Here is a 15,537-nt window from a genome sequence, read left to right as displayed (position 1 = left end):
TTTTTTTTTAAATCAAGAAGTGCTGCTAGTTGAAAAAAGAAGCAATCTACTTAAACAGGGACAGGAATTTTTGCCTCAGAATCATTTCCATTCTTTAACTTTTTTTTCTTCTGGATAGTGTATTGGATGTTTTTACATGGGAAGTCTCTACCATCTCTCTCTTTTTTTTTTTTTCGCTTTGTTTGAAGACCAAAGTCAGGGCTCACACATTTTTTATGAAGACAACATGAACACCATATTTGGAGTCTTATAAAAGTGGATTTCCGAGTGAGCATGTGGGAGGATAATTCATTGACAATTTAGGGGGGAAATAACCTCTGTTATTTACAAATAGTAGTTCCTTGGTCTGTTAAGCTCAGACCTCATCTTTATAATAAGAGCCATATCATTGTGACTTTATGAGCTTCTTGGTCACTATAAATTCAAAACAACAGTGATATATTTGTTAATGATCTAGCCCTTCATTTTCCACTTCACTTATCTGCCTTCAGTTTTACATTTTACATTTTTTCTCCTCTTGCTCAGAGGGTTCTAGCTCTTACCACATTTTTGGTGAGTCTCACTTTGGAATGAGATTCCCAGCACCATCGCGACTCATCTTTGATAAGCCTCTCCTGTCTGGCACCTCGTTTCTGCTCAAAACAGCAACCGTCTTGGGTCAGCTATATGTTTGGCTTAAGTCTCTAGACTCTAGCTTGATGATATAATCAAAGATGGAGCTGGGTACAGCCCTTCGTCCTGGTTGAGCCTTCAGATATATGCCGCCTGTACACTTTGTCCCTTTTTCAAGAGAACTGACATTGGTTCTGTGCCAACCCGGATATAGAACTAGGTCCTTTACTGGCTTCCACAGTAAAGCCAGTCACACCAAGCACAGCATGAAGACTTGAAGGTCATGAAGTAGGGTCACATTGCACAGCACAAACATTTACTTTGGAAAACCATCATCACTACAGTTGTGCTTTATTGAAGAATTTTTCAGCTCGTACTGCCAATGGAGGTTGCTTTCTTTCTGCCCTTCCCGTGTACAGTGCCCTGTCTCTTTGGCTTCTGTGCCATTCTACTGAGAATTACCCCTTGTTCTTACTGTCCCCCTCTTTCCCCTTAAATCTTAACATGCCTTCTTCTCTTTTATTGTGAAGAGCAATTCATTCCAAGCTTTTACTTCTAAATGTGCTCATGGCCAATCAGCAAGCAAAGAGTTTTCCAGGTAAAAGACCTGCACTTAAAAGATGATTTATGACAAATGTTTTTGTCTTTCTAAGATATAGTCCATACTCTCTGATCACTCTTAAAAATAACTACAACCACAACGCAGTCACTTTGAAAGATGTCACGGTATTAGCTTCTATGTAAAATGTCCATTTTACTTTGGCAGTATGCAGTGTGGGTTTTAAAATCTAGTGTTCTGGCACATGAATTTGAACTAACCATCATTTTAAACTGTCACTCCACTAAAGAAGGAGAATAAATTTAGTAGGATGCCACCCAAGGATATTCAAAATCAATTCATCTTTCTGAATTATGCTAATTAGTCTGTAATTGGTCTTTGATAATCTAATAAATAGAAAATTCTAGATCATCGACTTCCCTTTCAACAATATAATGTTCTGATCATAAGAATTTGGCTTCTGAATAGCAAATAGTAGTATGGTTCTTCATGGAGCAAGGCAGTACAGTTGACCCTTGAAAAACACAGATTTGAACTGCACTGATCCACTTACACAGATATTTTTGATAAATGCAGTACTGTACTGTAAATTTATTTTCTCTTCCTTATGATTTTCTTTTTTTTTTAAAGATTCATTTATTTTAGAGGGTGGAAGAGAGGGAGAGAGAGAGAGAGAACGGGAGAGAGACAGAGTGAGCAAGCAGGGGGAAGGGGCAGAAGGAAAGGGAGAGAGAGTCCCAAGCAGACTCCAAGCTAAGCCCGGAGCCCGACATGGGACTCAATCTGATGACCCTGAGATCACGACCTGAGCTGAAACCAAGAGTCAGACACTTAACCGACTAAGCCACCCAGGCGTTCCCCTTATGATTTTCTTTTCTTTCCTTTTTTTTAAAGATTATATTTATTTATTTGAGAGAGAGAGAGAAAGAGAGATAGTGAAAGAGAGCACAAGCAGGGAGGAGAGGGAGAGGTGGGCTTCCTGCGAGCAGGGAGCCCAATGTGGGGCTCGATCTCAGGACCCTGGGATCATGACCTGAGCCAAAGGAGATGTTTAACAGACTGAGCCACCCAGGGGCCCCTCTCCTTACAATTTTCTTAATAACGTTTTCTTTTACTTACTTTATGTAAGAACACAGTGTATAATACATGTAGCATACAAAATATGTGTTAATTGATGTTGATGTTTTCAGTAAGGCTTCCAGCCAATGGTAGGCTATTAGTAATTAAGCTGTAAGTATCAAGTAGGTGAGTCAAAGATTATAGGTGGGTTTTTGTGCAGGGGTGGGGGTGGTTAACACCCCTAACCCCTGAGTCGTTCAAGGGTCAACTGTATTTCCCTTTAAGAAAGATGGTCAGTGATGGTCCCCTTCCGCTGTTACATGTGCCTTAGAAGCATAGATTAATGCTAGTTACTGTCTTGTCCTGGGATATCGGTTGTAGTTAAATGTTTGCTTTGTGATTTGAGATGACACTTACTGGTTTTATGGGCTAACTGGACCACGTTTTATCAAAATAAAGTATCTGGTATTTCTGTGCACTCTGCTGATTTCTCTACCTGCTATAACCATGTGGCTTCACTCCAGACTGCTGCATTATTTTCTAGAAGTGTCTCTTTTGCTTGCTGTGGATGATATTAACTCAGCCAGATAACTGTAAAGGGGTTGTAAGGGAGTAATAAGGGATTGCAGTAATTACCCACTTTTCTCATGTGCTTGCTGAGCTGAATAGACTTTGAATTTGTTGTAGTTTTAATAACAAGGTCTGATTATGATGAAAGATTTAAAGTAGGGAATCTTCTTATGCCATTTTATGTTGCTAGACTGCTGCATTATCTCTGTGTTGACTGTTTTTTGCCAACAATGCCCATTCCAGAAATTCAATCCTTGAAAGGAGACAATTGAGCAAAGTGCAATTTGGCCAATTTTGATTGTTTTGTGATCACGCCAGTTTGCTGTGAGGTCCTGCCAGGCCTCCCAAAGGCTCTAAACTACTCATTTTCGTAATCTGAGGTTTAACCTCCTTATCCAAATGCTGGTTGATGCAGAATATTCATCCAAGGGATCATGTGATCATTGTAAGTTGCCTGTAAAGCTTATTTTGTGTGAGTTAAAACATAATGTTTTTCTTTATTCAGTTCGGGTGAGCATGTATTTGTTGGACTGATGAAAAAAAAAATGGACACTGAGCCCACAGGGCCCCTGACCCTGTCCTCTACACTGGAGGATTATGGGGTGTCATTGTGTTACTTTCACTTAATAATTAGAAGTGCTATTCAGGAAAACCACATTCTAACCATGGGGGTGAAAAATGAGTCGAAGGGGAATAACCTTGTGTGAAAAGGCAGATGATCCAATCAGCCTATAAAATCAGTGAGGTAGAACCGCCCCAACTGTGACAGTGAAAACACACGCTTTACTGCAGTAGCTGCCTCCACTGGGCCGTGTTAACAAGCAGAGACACACCTGCTCTTGTCTCCTCGGTACTATCTAAGCCACAATTCCTGGCTGCCTCCAGTGACAGCCCTGTCATTCGGATAGTCTTTGCTGGATGTCCCAGTTTACTATAAAGGAACGGCCACAGGCTTCAGAAGAGAAAAATCTGAGGTTATATCCCAGTTCTATGGCTAACTAGCTATGTTACTTTAGTTAGAGGAGACTTAATAAGTAAGCGTATTGACAAACGTTATACATGAAGGCCCCTTTTCATTTCTTAGATGATGGGGTCAAAGGAAAAATTATGGAGTCTGTTTCAAAGGTATGCGTTGGGCCGGTGACAGCAATGGCTGGATTGCAGAGGGAGGCAAGGTCTATACATGTAATGAAAGACTTGTCATCAATGGAGGAGAGACTTAAGCGGGGGTCAGTATTTGCATATTTTGATGATTGAAGGTTAGACGCAGCATCTGGCATTGAAGACACCATAGGAGCTGTGATTGGTATGTGGGGGTACAGGTATGTGGGACAATACAGCATCATAAAGCAAAGTGCAAATAATGGCCTCCCTCATCATTAGCCAAGTGAATTTGGGGAATGTATAAACTTCAGCCTCCATGTTAAAAGTAGATGTTAAAAAGAGAGCATAACATGATTCTGGTTTGGGGGGCTGTTGAATGAATTAATGGCCGTAGAATGACTAGCATCATGCCTGGAATTGACCGAGTATTCCGTGAAGGTGAGGTATTACTGTTATCCAAGGTTATTCAAGCACAGTAAGCAGAATCATGGAGAAATGCTGGGCAAACCACAGTTATGTCCTCATTGGATTCAGTTGACTTGGCTATTTTTCCTCTGTTTTCAATGTGGACTGAAATCTGTTAACATCATTTGTTGATTGTAGGTCTGGTTTAAGACAGTTTCCAACCAGGTGATTTTCAGTGGTATTACATCACGCAGGAAGAACAGCTGATGTTCTCAGCAATGGAACAGTTTATAATGCTCAATAATATTACATACAAATTTATTAAAAACAGAAAGAGGAAGAAACTAAATGCATATTCTTTACATTTGCTAAGGATGTGAGATTTGAATAAGTTATCAGTTAACTGTGGCCAACTTTATCTTTTTAGTTTGTGACTCAAGACCTAAAATTAAGTATGTAGCAGTTTCTAGCTTATTGTTTCAAAGGTTTATTAAGTAACAACACTCTGCTTAGGCATGTGAACTTTATGTTGCTTGTTTTTAGATTTCTAAAGGTCATTGTTTTGTGTTAGAATTTTCTTGTATGACTGTCACAGTTACCTGGCTTCATTGTAGACCAGACTGACCAATGCTTTGTAAAAAGAAAGAGTGCTTTTCCTAAGGTTGCTAAGAACGATTTGCCTATACCATTAGTCTTGGTTTAAAAACAATGCTAAACTTTGTTCACTGCTTTAGAAAAATCACCGCAGCGTTAACATTTCAAAGTTTGTCATTTCCTTGATTTTTTCGAGATATGACTGTGGCTTTTAAAGAAGAACCCACAGAGGTCAGCAAAAGTTGTCCAAGCCCCCAGTGTTATGGTCCCTCCCTCAGAGTAGTGGCAACGACAACATTGTAAACATGAATCCTTGAGGGCTGGGACCCCTCGCGCTTGCGTATCTGGATGTTGATGAAGCAAATGTATCACTGCATTTATCCAGTCCTCAAGAAAATTCTGATTTTTTTAAGACAGCCAGAGAACTTGGAGCCGTTTTTAATTTTCTTTCTCTTTCACTCTCTCCTTCCTCCTTTCATTCCTTCTAATTTGAAGTAGAGGTTTTCTGTCAAAACTTATGCAAGAATCGTTCTTTGCTGGCTTCTGTTTTATGGAGTATAATTTTGATTAAGATCATTTAGAAAACTGCCAATAAGCAAGTTGTGACCCTCTCAAAACTTCTATTTTTAAGTGCCTGTGTTTCAGTTTCTTAGTATCTATCCACAGGATCCGGAATGAAACTTTTGACAGCAAAGTATCTTTTTAAGCACTCTGTTTCAGTCCGCCCCCTTCCCAAAGTCTCTCTCACTCCCTATCCCAAGAATCCATTTCTGGGGAAAAGCGGGAGCCTTCAAAGGACCTTCAGAGTGAGAACTTAAAGAGTGATTCCTCATAGAAGAAGAGGTAAACATTATTTTAGCTCTATTGAAACTCTCTTCGCTCATAACGGGAAGATGGGAGGCAGTGCACCTCAGAAAAGATGATCTCCCCTAATGGCATTACCATCCTCTGCAATAGAAAGGTAAGCCTTGACCGCGGGAAGCAGGATGATTGTTAGTGGTGCCAGCAAAGACGAGCAAAGTTGATGGCAAGCTCTGGGGCTCCCGGCCTAATACGGAGATGTGCTGCATCTGGGTTAAGGAAAGTAGCTACTCATCCAGTTGCTCCAGCCGCGTTGGCTTCTGTAGTTAAATGTGTGAACACTTGCTCTGAATCTTGGAGATCCCAAGGTGGTTTCAGCAGCAAAGTCTTTTATAATTAATTGAGTGTGTATTGCCATTCACTTGGGAGGCAGGTGATTACTTGGCTCAGTGTCACCCTAAGACATTACAGTATCAATAGCACTACTGATTTTAATTAAAACTTCAAAATGTATGCCTGCTGAAATATTCATTATTGCACCCTTGATTGTGTGTGAGAATTGATAGTCTTGTACGCTTATTTTTTTCATATAATAATACTAAGGACAATTAACAGGAGACAGACTTTGCAGAATATTTTTCTTTCTTCCTAAGACAATGGAATGTTTCCGTACGTGCTCACGTGCGTGTATGCACATGTGATATTTTTGGTGGTACTCTTGATTAGACTTTTCCTTTAACTCTAAAAAAAAATGTTTATTGTCACAGCTAGTAGACAAAATGAGACAAATGGGAGAGAAGAGGTAAAAAGGCAGAATGAATAATCCTTTCATTGCCAGTTAACTGTATTCCAATCCTGGTTTAGTCAGAAGTCCTGTACTCTGTTGAACATACTGATCTTTTGTAGAACGCCACACCTAGATTTGCTTAATTAAGATATTTAAAGGAAATAGAGAGTGTGCTGGCGTTGTGGAAGAATAGAGGAAAAACCATGTGGAACAGGAAGGGTATGGATGGGGCTCTTTTGGATGTGGAGACATTTGTAAGGCAGTCTGTCATTTATGCACCAAATGTGTCAAGTACACACTTGCAAGGCGCAGTTAGAGACGATCCAGGCTAGTTCCTTCTTTTTTTTCAGGTTGCATTCATAATTACCCTTTGTGATAAGTATTGTCTAATATACTGGAAGTGAAGACACCTGCAATAAGGTAGATTATCTCATTACATTTAGCAGTATTTTTTTAATCCAAGGTGTTCCAGTCTTCCATATAAAATACAGAGAAAGGGGTGTGTGTGTGTTTATGGCATGTCGGCAGTCTGTGGCCGTGCTTTGCTTTCTGAGCATGGAAAATGAGGTTCTGAAACTTGGCGAGAAGCTGTCCTTAAATTACTGCTGCTATTCTTGAGGAATGTTGATTGCACCATGCTTTTCTTCCCCCAAAGCCCTCAATATATATGGTTATATTTTTATGGCTTTGAAGGTTTTGGTGACTCCATTAGGAACGTTTCTAGTGAGGCTGAATCCTACTCAGGATATCACTTCCTTGCTGGGGGAAGAAAAAAAACCACAATGAAATTATTGCAATAAAAACAGTATGCTTCAGAAAAACAACAATAAGTGGTTTTATTTCGATGGATATTCAGGGGCTTAAAGCAGCACAAACCGGAGCAGGTAGGCTGCAGTGTCGCTGTAGATTTCTCTACAGGAGAGAAAATCTGGCCTTGATTACTTCAACTCTATGCTGACTCTGGAGACTGGTTTCAATTAAAACTTTCCCCCTAGCTGCAGAGACCGTTTTTTGTCTTCTTTATTAAAGTTGGTTTGGGGATGAAATTTTTGAAAGCAGGAATCTTATCATTAAGAGTTTAGATTCAGTGTGTGGACAGAAAGAAAAATCCAGATATCCTTTGTAGGTTTCAAGTGAAAACAATAATGATGGCAGTATTTTTAGATAAGATAAGCAAATACCCAGAGCAGTGGGACCTAGTTAGAACATCAGAATAGGAGGTCTGACCCCATCTGTGATTTGTTTAATGACTTGGGGCAAATAGCATTCATCTTTTGACTTCAATCTCTTTCTGTGTTGGTGACCTTCTTCCCTGTCTTTCTGCTCTTTGCTTTCATCTCCTATGCCAAAATTTCTTTTCACAGAATGACTCCTTTTTGGTATGGCACTAGACTTTGAGAAATCCCTTGATCTTTTACTTTGCCCTTAACTTGAGCCATATTTAATTCCCAGGGCTGAAAAATTGCTCTTCATTCAGCTGTTTACCAATGTGTCTTTGGATAGATTAGAATTTTCATTTTCAGAGGACTTCAAAGGAGGTGATAATTCCCTTCCTTCTCAGCTCGTTGCAATATTCAACAAACCTTCAGTCTTCTTTCTTTTTGTTTTTGAGAATAATATTTATTTATATTTTAAGGTAACCTTTATATACAAAGACATGTATGGATCTTAAGTGTGCGATTTGATGAGTTTTGACAAATGCGTGCAACTCTGTAATGCATATTCCTAATCAGGATATAGAACATTTCCTCATCACTCCAGAATTGTTGTTTGCATGTCTTTTCAGTTAATTTTTGACCCAAGAAGAGCAACTTTTCCAACTTTTTTTACCATAGATTAATTCTTCCTGTTTAGAATTTCATATAAAAAAATGATACAGTATGATCTTTTGAGTCCAGCTTATTTTGCTCAGTGTGATATCTGTGTTATTCATCCATGTTGTTGTCTGAATCAGAAGTTTGTTCCTTTTTGTTGCCGAGTAATATTCCACTCTATGGATATATCATAATTTGCTTATCCATTCTCCTATTGATATTTGGGTTGTTTCCAGTTTGGGGCTATTACATACAGAGCTGCTCTGAATATTCCTGTATAAGCCTTAGTTTTGAGTTTGTCTGCTTTCTTTTTTGCTTTTGGCCCATACTGTAAGGCAGTCTCTAAGGTGGCCCCCAAAGATCTCTACCTTCTGGTACTCAGGCCCTTAGTGTCAGCTACATGGATTGACTCAATTCTAAGGAATAGAACATAGCAGAGGTATTAGAACAGTAATACAAGTGGGAGTGTGGGATGCCACTTGTGAGATGGGCTGCTCTCTCTCACTCTCTCTGGGCCTGCTAATGCTGGAGAGAGCCAGTTTCATGTCATGAGCCACCCATCTGGACCGGCCCACATAAGTAAGTTTGGAAGATGATTTGCTCAGGCCTTGCCACCAGCCCCATGAATGCACTTAGAAGCTTATTCTTGAGTTGATTGCAGCCCTGAGATGACACCTTGACTGCAATCTCAAGACACTCAGAACTGGAACCACCCAGCTAAGCTACTCTGGCATTCTCCACACGGAGAAAATGTAAGATGATAAACATTGGCTGTTGCCAGCCCCCAAGTTTGGGGTTGTTTGTTTCATAGCAGTAAAGAGCTAGTCCAGTCCACTTCAGTGACCATGGTGTGGTTTTTACTGTTTTTTTAAATTTTTACTTTGTTCCACTTTTATTGAGATATAATTGACCTATAGGTCTATATAAGTTGAAGGTGTCCTGCATAACAGCTTGACAGAAATATGTTGTAAAATGATTCCAGAATAAATTTAATTAACATCCATTTCCTCATATAGTTAAACCGAATTTTTTTTTTTCCCTTGGGATGAGACCTTGTTGGATTTACTCTCTTACCAACTTTCAGAAATATTCTACAACCACGTTAACTGTAGTCATCGTGTTGGGTGTTATATCCCCAGTACTTATTTATCTTATAATTGGAAGTTTGTACCTTTTGACTCTTCACATCCAATCTCGCCAATGCCTCTCCGTTACTCCCCGGGTAAGCACAAATCTGATTTCTTTTTCTATGAGTTTGGTGTTTGTTTTTTGTTGTTGTTGTTGTTGGTTCTTTTAGATTCCATGGTGTGTCTAAATCATTCGTTCTCTATTGATTCCTCAGTGGAGGATAGTTCACTAGGAGCTTTGTGTTTCTCATATCCACAGCTGGTAAGAGAAGATAGGGTAATCTTCTACAGAGAAAGCTTTATGTAGTTTCTTCATTCATTTTTGGAAAGTGGCTAAAGAACTTAGTTGTCTTCCTCAGGATGGAGTTTTACATGTTCTTTTTTGTGAAGTAGCAGAAACTCATTCTAAAAATACTCAGTTAACGAGAAAGAACTGGAGAAAAACTGAAAATTCTCCATAAAATCTTCACCACCTCAATGCAATAATTGTTAAAATTGTGCTGTTCATTTCCCTAGATTTTTCCCCATAGAAATACAGGTACACATAAACATTTATACATATTCACAAATGTAATCATATTAGATACGCTCTTTTAAAATCTGCTCTTTGGGGCACCTGGGTGGCTCAGTCGTTAAGCATCTGCCTTCGGCTCAGGTCATGATCCCAGGGTCCTGGGATCGAGCCCCACACTGGGCTCTCTGCTGGGCGGGAAGCCTGCCTCTCCCTCTCCCACTCCTCCTACTTGCGTTCCCTCTCTCGCTGTGTCTCTGTCAAATAAGTAAATAAAATCTTTAAAAAAAAAAATCTCCTCTTCCCCTTCACAGAGCATTCTGATATTATTTCAGTGTCAAAAAAGACAGATGAAGGGGAGCAGAATATGTGACCCCAAAATATGCAACTTTGGCATGTGGGTTATTTTGAACTAAAGGCAATCAAGACTCAGCTGATGAAGAAAAACTTTTACCTCTTCCTTAACTCCCTGAAAGACTTTAGATAGGGGGCCTGGCTCAGAGACAGAGCTAGTACCAGGAATAACTTTTATCTGAATGACTTACCTGTATGGTGGGGCAAACATTTCATCTTTGTATGACCTTCCTCTCTTTTGAAGCCCCAGGCCCTTATCCTATTCCTTAGCATAGGATGGCATATGAGTCTCAACCATGCTCCTTATCTTTGGGTCTCAGATTCTTGTGGGGTTCCTCTTTGTATATAATGAAATTTGTTTTTCTCCTATTTTATCTGTTTTCTATTAGTTTACCAACCAAAGAACCTAGAAGGGCATAGGAAAAATTTTTCCTCCCCCAACACAGACCTACGTGATGATTTTAATAGTTTCATAGTGTTACTATATAACATAATTTATCCTATTCTGTGCCTTTGACCTGTTACATTCTCTACCTCCACTGTTTTTTTGACAATTAAAAACAGCTGTGGATAATCATCCTTTGTTATTCATCTGTGTTCACTTATCCAATATTTCCTTAGCATAATTCATCAGGTGAATATTTCTAGAAGGGTATGCAGATTTAAGGGCCTTGGATAAATACTGTAAAATTGCCATTCAGGAAGGTGAGACTCACTAATAGAATATGAGGGTATTATCCCTCAATAAGTATGGTAGCACTGAGCGTTATCAAACTTGTTAATATTTGGCAATGTGATGAACGGACATACTGCCATTTTAACATGCATTTCTTTAATTGTAAGTAATACTGAAATGTATTTTTTATGTTGTTCTTGACCATGTATTTCTTGAATTGTGCATATCTGTTAATTTTTGTCCTATGGCAGTAAAATTTTTTTCTCACTGAGTTCTAAGTTTTCTGTCTCTCTCCATTTATAAATTTATGTAGATACACACAAATACATTTTTTAAAAAATTTTATTTATTTGACAAAGAGACAGAGAGGGAACACAAACAGGGGGAGTAGGAGAGGGAGAAGCAGGCTTCCCGCTGAGCAGGGAGCCTGATGCGGGGCTCCATCCCAGGACGCTGGGATCATGACCTGAGCTGAAGGCAGACGCTTAACCGTCTGAGCCACCCAGGCGCCCCCACAAATACATTTTTATATGTAATATATATTTATATTTACCTGTAGTGTGTCATATATAGTGCACATAATTCTTTTTCATTTTGTAGTTTGACCTTTAACTTTGATAATGGTGAGTTGTTTGGCTGTAAAGAACTTTTACATATTAAATAAGTTAAATTGATCATTTTCTAAACAGTTTATAGCTTTGGCATGATGCTTAGTAAGTCTTTTTTCTACTGTAAAAATATAAAATTACTCCATTTTTTCTGTTTTGAAGAGTTATTACTATGATTTCATTTTTTCACATTTACATTTTATATCTACATTTTACTTTTTCCATGTTTAAAATTTAATTTTTTTATACTTAGTTTTTAATTGATCTGGAATTTATTTTTATATAAGGTGGGAGATGGAGATCCTATTTTATTTTTCCCCAAACTATTGACCAGTTATCCCAACATAATTAATTGAATAATCCTTTTTTTGGTTACCAATAATTTTAAGTGTACTATTATAATTTCCTAATTAATGTGCATTGTAAAGATGTATCTCCCCTCATATATCTCCCTGAAAAAAAAATTAAGAACTTTTACATGTTGATCAATAAATTTGTATTTTGAATTGTAAAAATGTGTTTGTCCCTGCACTTGTATCTTTTCAGGCCCTACAGATTGGGAAAGTATATCCAAAACCTACCTGACAGTTTCTTTACACGACTAAAGTTGTATCCCAAGCCATATCCATATGTTGAATGTTATTTCTTTATGTATAATAAAAGGCGTCATGACTACTACCATGAATGTGGTATAGGAGAGAAGGGGTGCATGCTAATTAGTTTTACATTAAAGTTAGAATTTAAGGGCGCCTGGGTGGCCCAGTTGGTTAAGCGACTGCCTTCAGCTCAGGTTATGATCCTGGAGTCCCGGGATCGAGTCCCGCATCGGGCTCCCTACTCAGCGGGGGGTCTACTTCTCCCTCTGACTCTCTTCCCTCTCGTGCTCTCTGTCTCTCATTCTCTCTCTCAAATAAATAAATAAAAATCTTTAGGAAAAAAAAAGAATTTAAAATGTTTACATTTCTTTTTCTTTAAATTCCTCTGAAGACATTTCAGTGAATTTAAATTTTATGTATAGGATACAAGTAAACCTCAACTTTCAAACATAGGACTTTTTAACCACCTACATTTTTTATGTTAGATGTTGACCCCCTCACCATATTTCGATAATTAAATTCATACTTAAATACGTGAGTTGAAGAACAAATGTTTTGAGCTATTGAATGAAGATTTGGCTCTCAAGGCAGCAGTTTGCATCGCACCATCTTTGTTGTTTTAAGCAGTAGTTTCAATATTACTCTTCATTGCATTTTTGTTACTTATATTTTAAAATGAGAAGAAAATTTAAAAAAATGAAAAATGCTAATCATGTTGGTAAGATGCTTTGGTCTCATGAACTTGGTATAATTGAGGCAACACTGGAAATGTGCTGAAAATGGTGATTGTTCATCCCCAGTGCTTGCTCATGGATCTGTGCCAGCGAGCTTTCTGAAGAAAAAGAAGACAACTAAAGAGTATATATAATATGTGAGAAGATTGTGTCCAAGAGACAAAATGTAATTAGTGCTTTTATAATATTTTTAGGTTTCTGGGAACAGAACATTCCTTAAACACAGGTTGTTAAATCCAACTGATATGTTCCAGTTCTCATTTTACTTGACCTCTTAGCATTAAACACTTCTTGAAACCATCACTTCTCTTGGCTTCTGTTCTTAACATCTTCTTGGTCACTTCTCTTTCTCTTTGCACTTCATCCTCTTCTTAGATTTTAAACATCGAAGTTATTTAATCGAATCTGGGTCATTTCCTCTGCTCCTGCTATGCTCTCCCTTTATGATCTATTCTAAGCTTGTGGCTTCAAGTTTATTCTCAATATAGATCACTTAGAAATCTAAACTATAGCCCAGAAGCCCCCTCTGAAATACAAACCTTTATGTCTACCTAATTGCTTAACATTTTCTTGATGATGAAGGGGAGTGGAATATACCACCCCAAAACATGCCACTTTGGCATGAGGATTATTTTGAGATAAAGGCCACCACAACACAGCAGATTCAGGAAAAGCTCTTGATCTCCCCCTCAACTGCCTAAATGTACATTGGAAAGGGGGCTGGTACCAGGAAAAGAGCTATTATCAGAGGTAATTTTTTACCTGAGAAACTTATCTGCATAAAAGGGCAACCTTTGTTTTCCCCACATCCACTCTGCCTTCTTGTGAATGGCCTTCTCCCCTTCATATCCCCAGGCCTCTGCCCCTTTCCTTAGCTCAGGATGTTATATAAGCCTCAATTACTTGGCTGCCTTTGGAACCTCCGATCTTTGGGGTTCTTGTATGTATGAAATCACATTTCCTTTTCTCCTGTTAATAAGTCTTAGGACCTTTTGCTTGTTTGACCAGTCACAGGATCTAGAAGAGTAGAAGGAAAGCATCTCCTCCCCAACAATGATTCAAAGACACGGCACATACCTAATGTCCAACCAAACCCAAATTTCCAATCTTTTTTTCGATTCTGTTTTTATTTTAGGTCACCTTACTTGAGTTGTTCAAGTTAGAAACCTGGAGTCATATTTGTATCTCCCTCTCTCTCTCTCTCTCAGCTCCATATCTAATCCTTCACCGAGTCTTACTGGTTTTACTTTCCCAGCATCTTTTGAGTTTGTCCACTTTTCTTCATCCCAGATAGCAATTTGTTTTTCTTGGATTTGTTTTTCACATTCTGACATTGTATTTTTTTTTCGGATATCAAATGTGATAGATCAGCTCTCTGCCCAAAATTCTTTGATAATTTCTTAATTCTTTTAGGGTAGAGGTAAAGGTTTTTGTTTTTTTTGTTTGTTTTTGCTTTTGTAAAACATTGCCTATAATCCCTGTGTGGTATGGTTTCTACATACCTCCCCAGTCTCCTTTTTCACCTGTTTCTCCTTAGCAATCTAGCCATTTGATCCTTTTATCTGTCTTTTTTTTTTTTTTCCCTTTGGTCCTTCTCTTAGGGAAGCTATCTCCAGTGAATTCTTTTCTTTGTCTCTTTTCAAAGATACCTCTTCCTGGGCTCACACCCATTGTGCTTTGCGCAGTGGCAGTATCGAAGCCAAGGAGGTTTATCCGAGGTGCGATTATTGCTAATTGAAACACCCATTGTTTCTCACAATTCCTAGATCTTGCCTCTTGCCAGATATCACCACCTTCACCTCTTTTCACATACACAGGAATTTAAGTTGGCTTACCTCTTTACCTAATATTTCTAAGCTTCCATGCCTCCAGCCATTTTAATACAGTTGTCAGGCATGCCAAAGGCCAAACTACTGGGGATGAAATGTCATTTGTTTTTGGCAAATTAAGGATCCTAGAGCTCCACACTGGATCCTTCTTAAAACGTAAGGCATGGTTGGAGAGAGATGGGATTATCATGAATAATTACAAGTGTGTGAAACACTTACTTGTAAAAGATGGGTGAGGTAAGTGTGTGTTTAAATCCTAATGATGAGGATCTTTTTAATAGGAAACGATAAGCATACAGGGGAGAATATTCTGTGGGGTTGATATTCCTGAAAATGAGGAAGGGGGTGATGTGTCAGATGTAGGTGGCATGACTGGCTTTTTCTTTGGAAACAGGAAGTAAGGAGGTTGACAGTGTGCAGTTATGGTAGATTGCTACATTCAGTTTGGTTGATAACGTCAGTATTTAATATGAATTATCAGACAGCGTCATCTTTTAAGATTGAAAGGAAAGGCGGGGATCATAGGTTTGAGGAACATGGAGAGTTTGAAAAACTCTTGTTGGAAATGGGAGTTGAGCAGAGAAACATGAGAGGATTTCTGATAATTATGGAGGTTCCAACTGATGGTGCCATTGTGAATTTTTTGAGATAAAGCTTGCCACATTGTGTGACCTTTTTCAGCAGCACCCAGCTGACCTGGTCCAGGGTTGAAGAAGCAAATACTTGGTTTCATCCAGCTTGAGGGTTTACATAGATGGCTCTGATGAAAAGACAGATGGATAATGGAGTTTAGAGTA

General features: G+C 38.6%; 1 pseudogene; it reads left to right on the top strand.

Annotated features, from left to right (window-relative positions):
- Positions 1–14,584: 14,584 nt before the first annotated feature.
- Positions 14,585–14,768, top strand: LOC116628854 (annotated as a pseudogene).
- The last annotated feature ends 769 nt before the right edge of the window (positions 14,769–15,537 follow it).

Source organism: Phoca vitulina, unplaced genomic scaffold (genome assembly GCF_004348235.1).
Source record: "Phoca vitulina isolate PV1807 unplaced genomic scaffold, GSC_HSeal_1.0 scaffold134, whole genome shotgun sequence".
NCBI lineage: Eukaryota > Metazoa > Chordata > Mammalia > Carnivora > Phocidae > Phoca > Phoca vitulina.
Note: the sequence above shows the minus strand (reverse complement) of the source record. Positions and strands in the feature narration are given on the sequence as shown.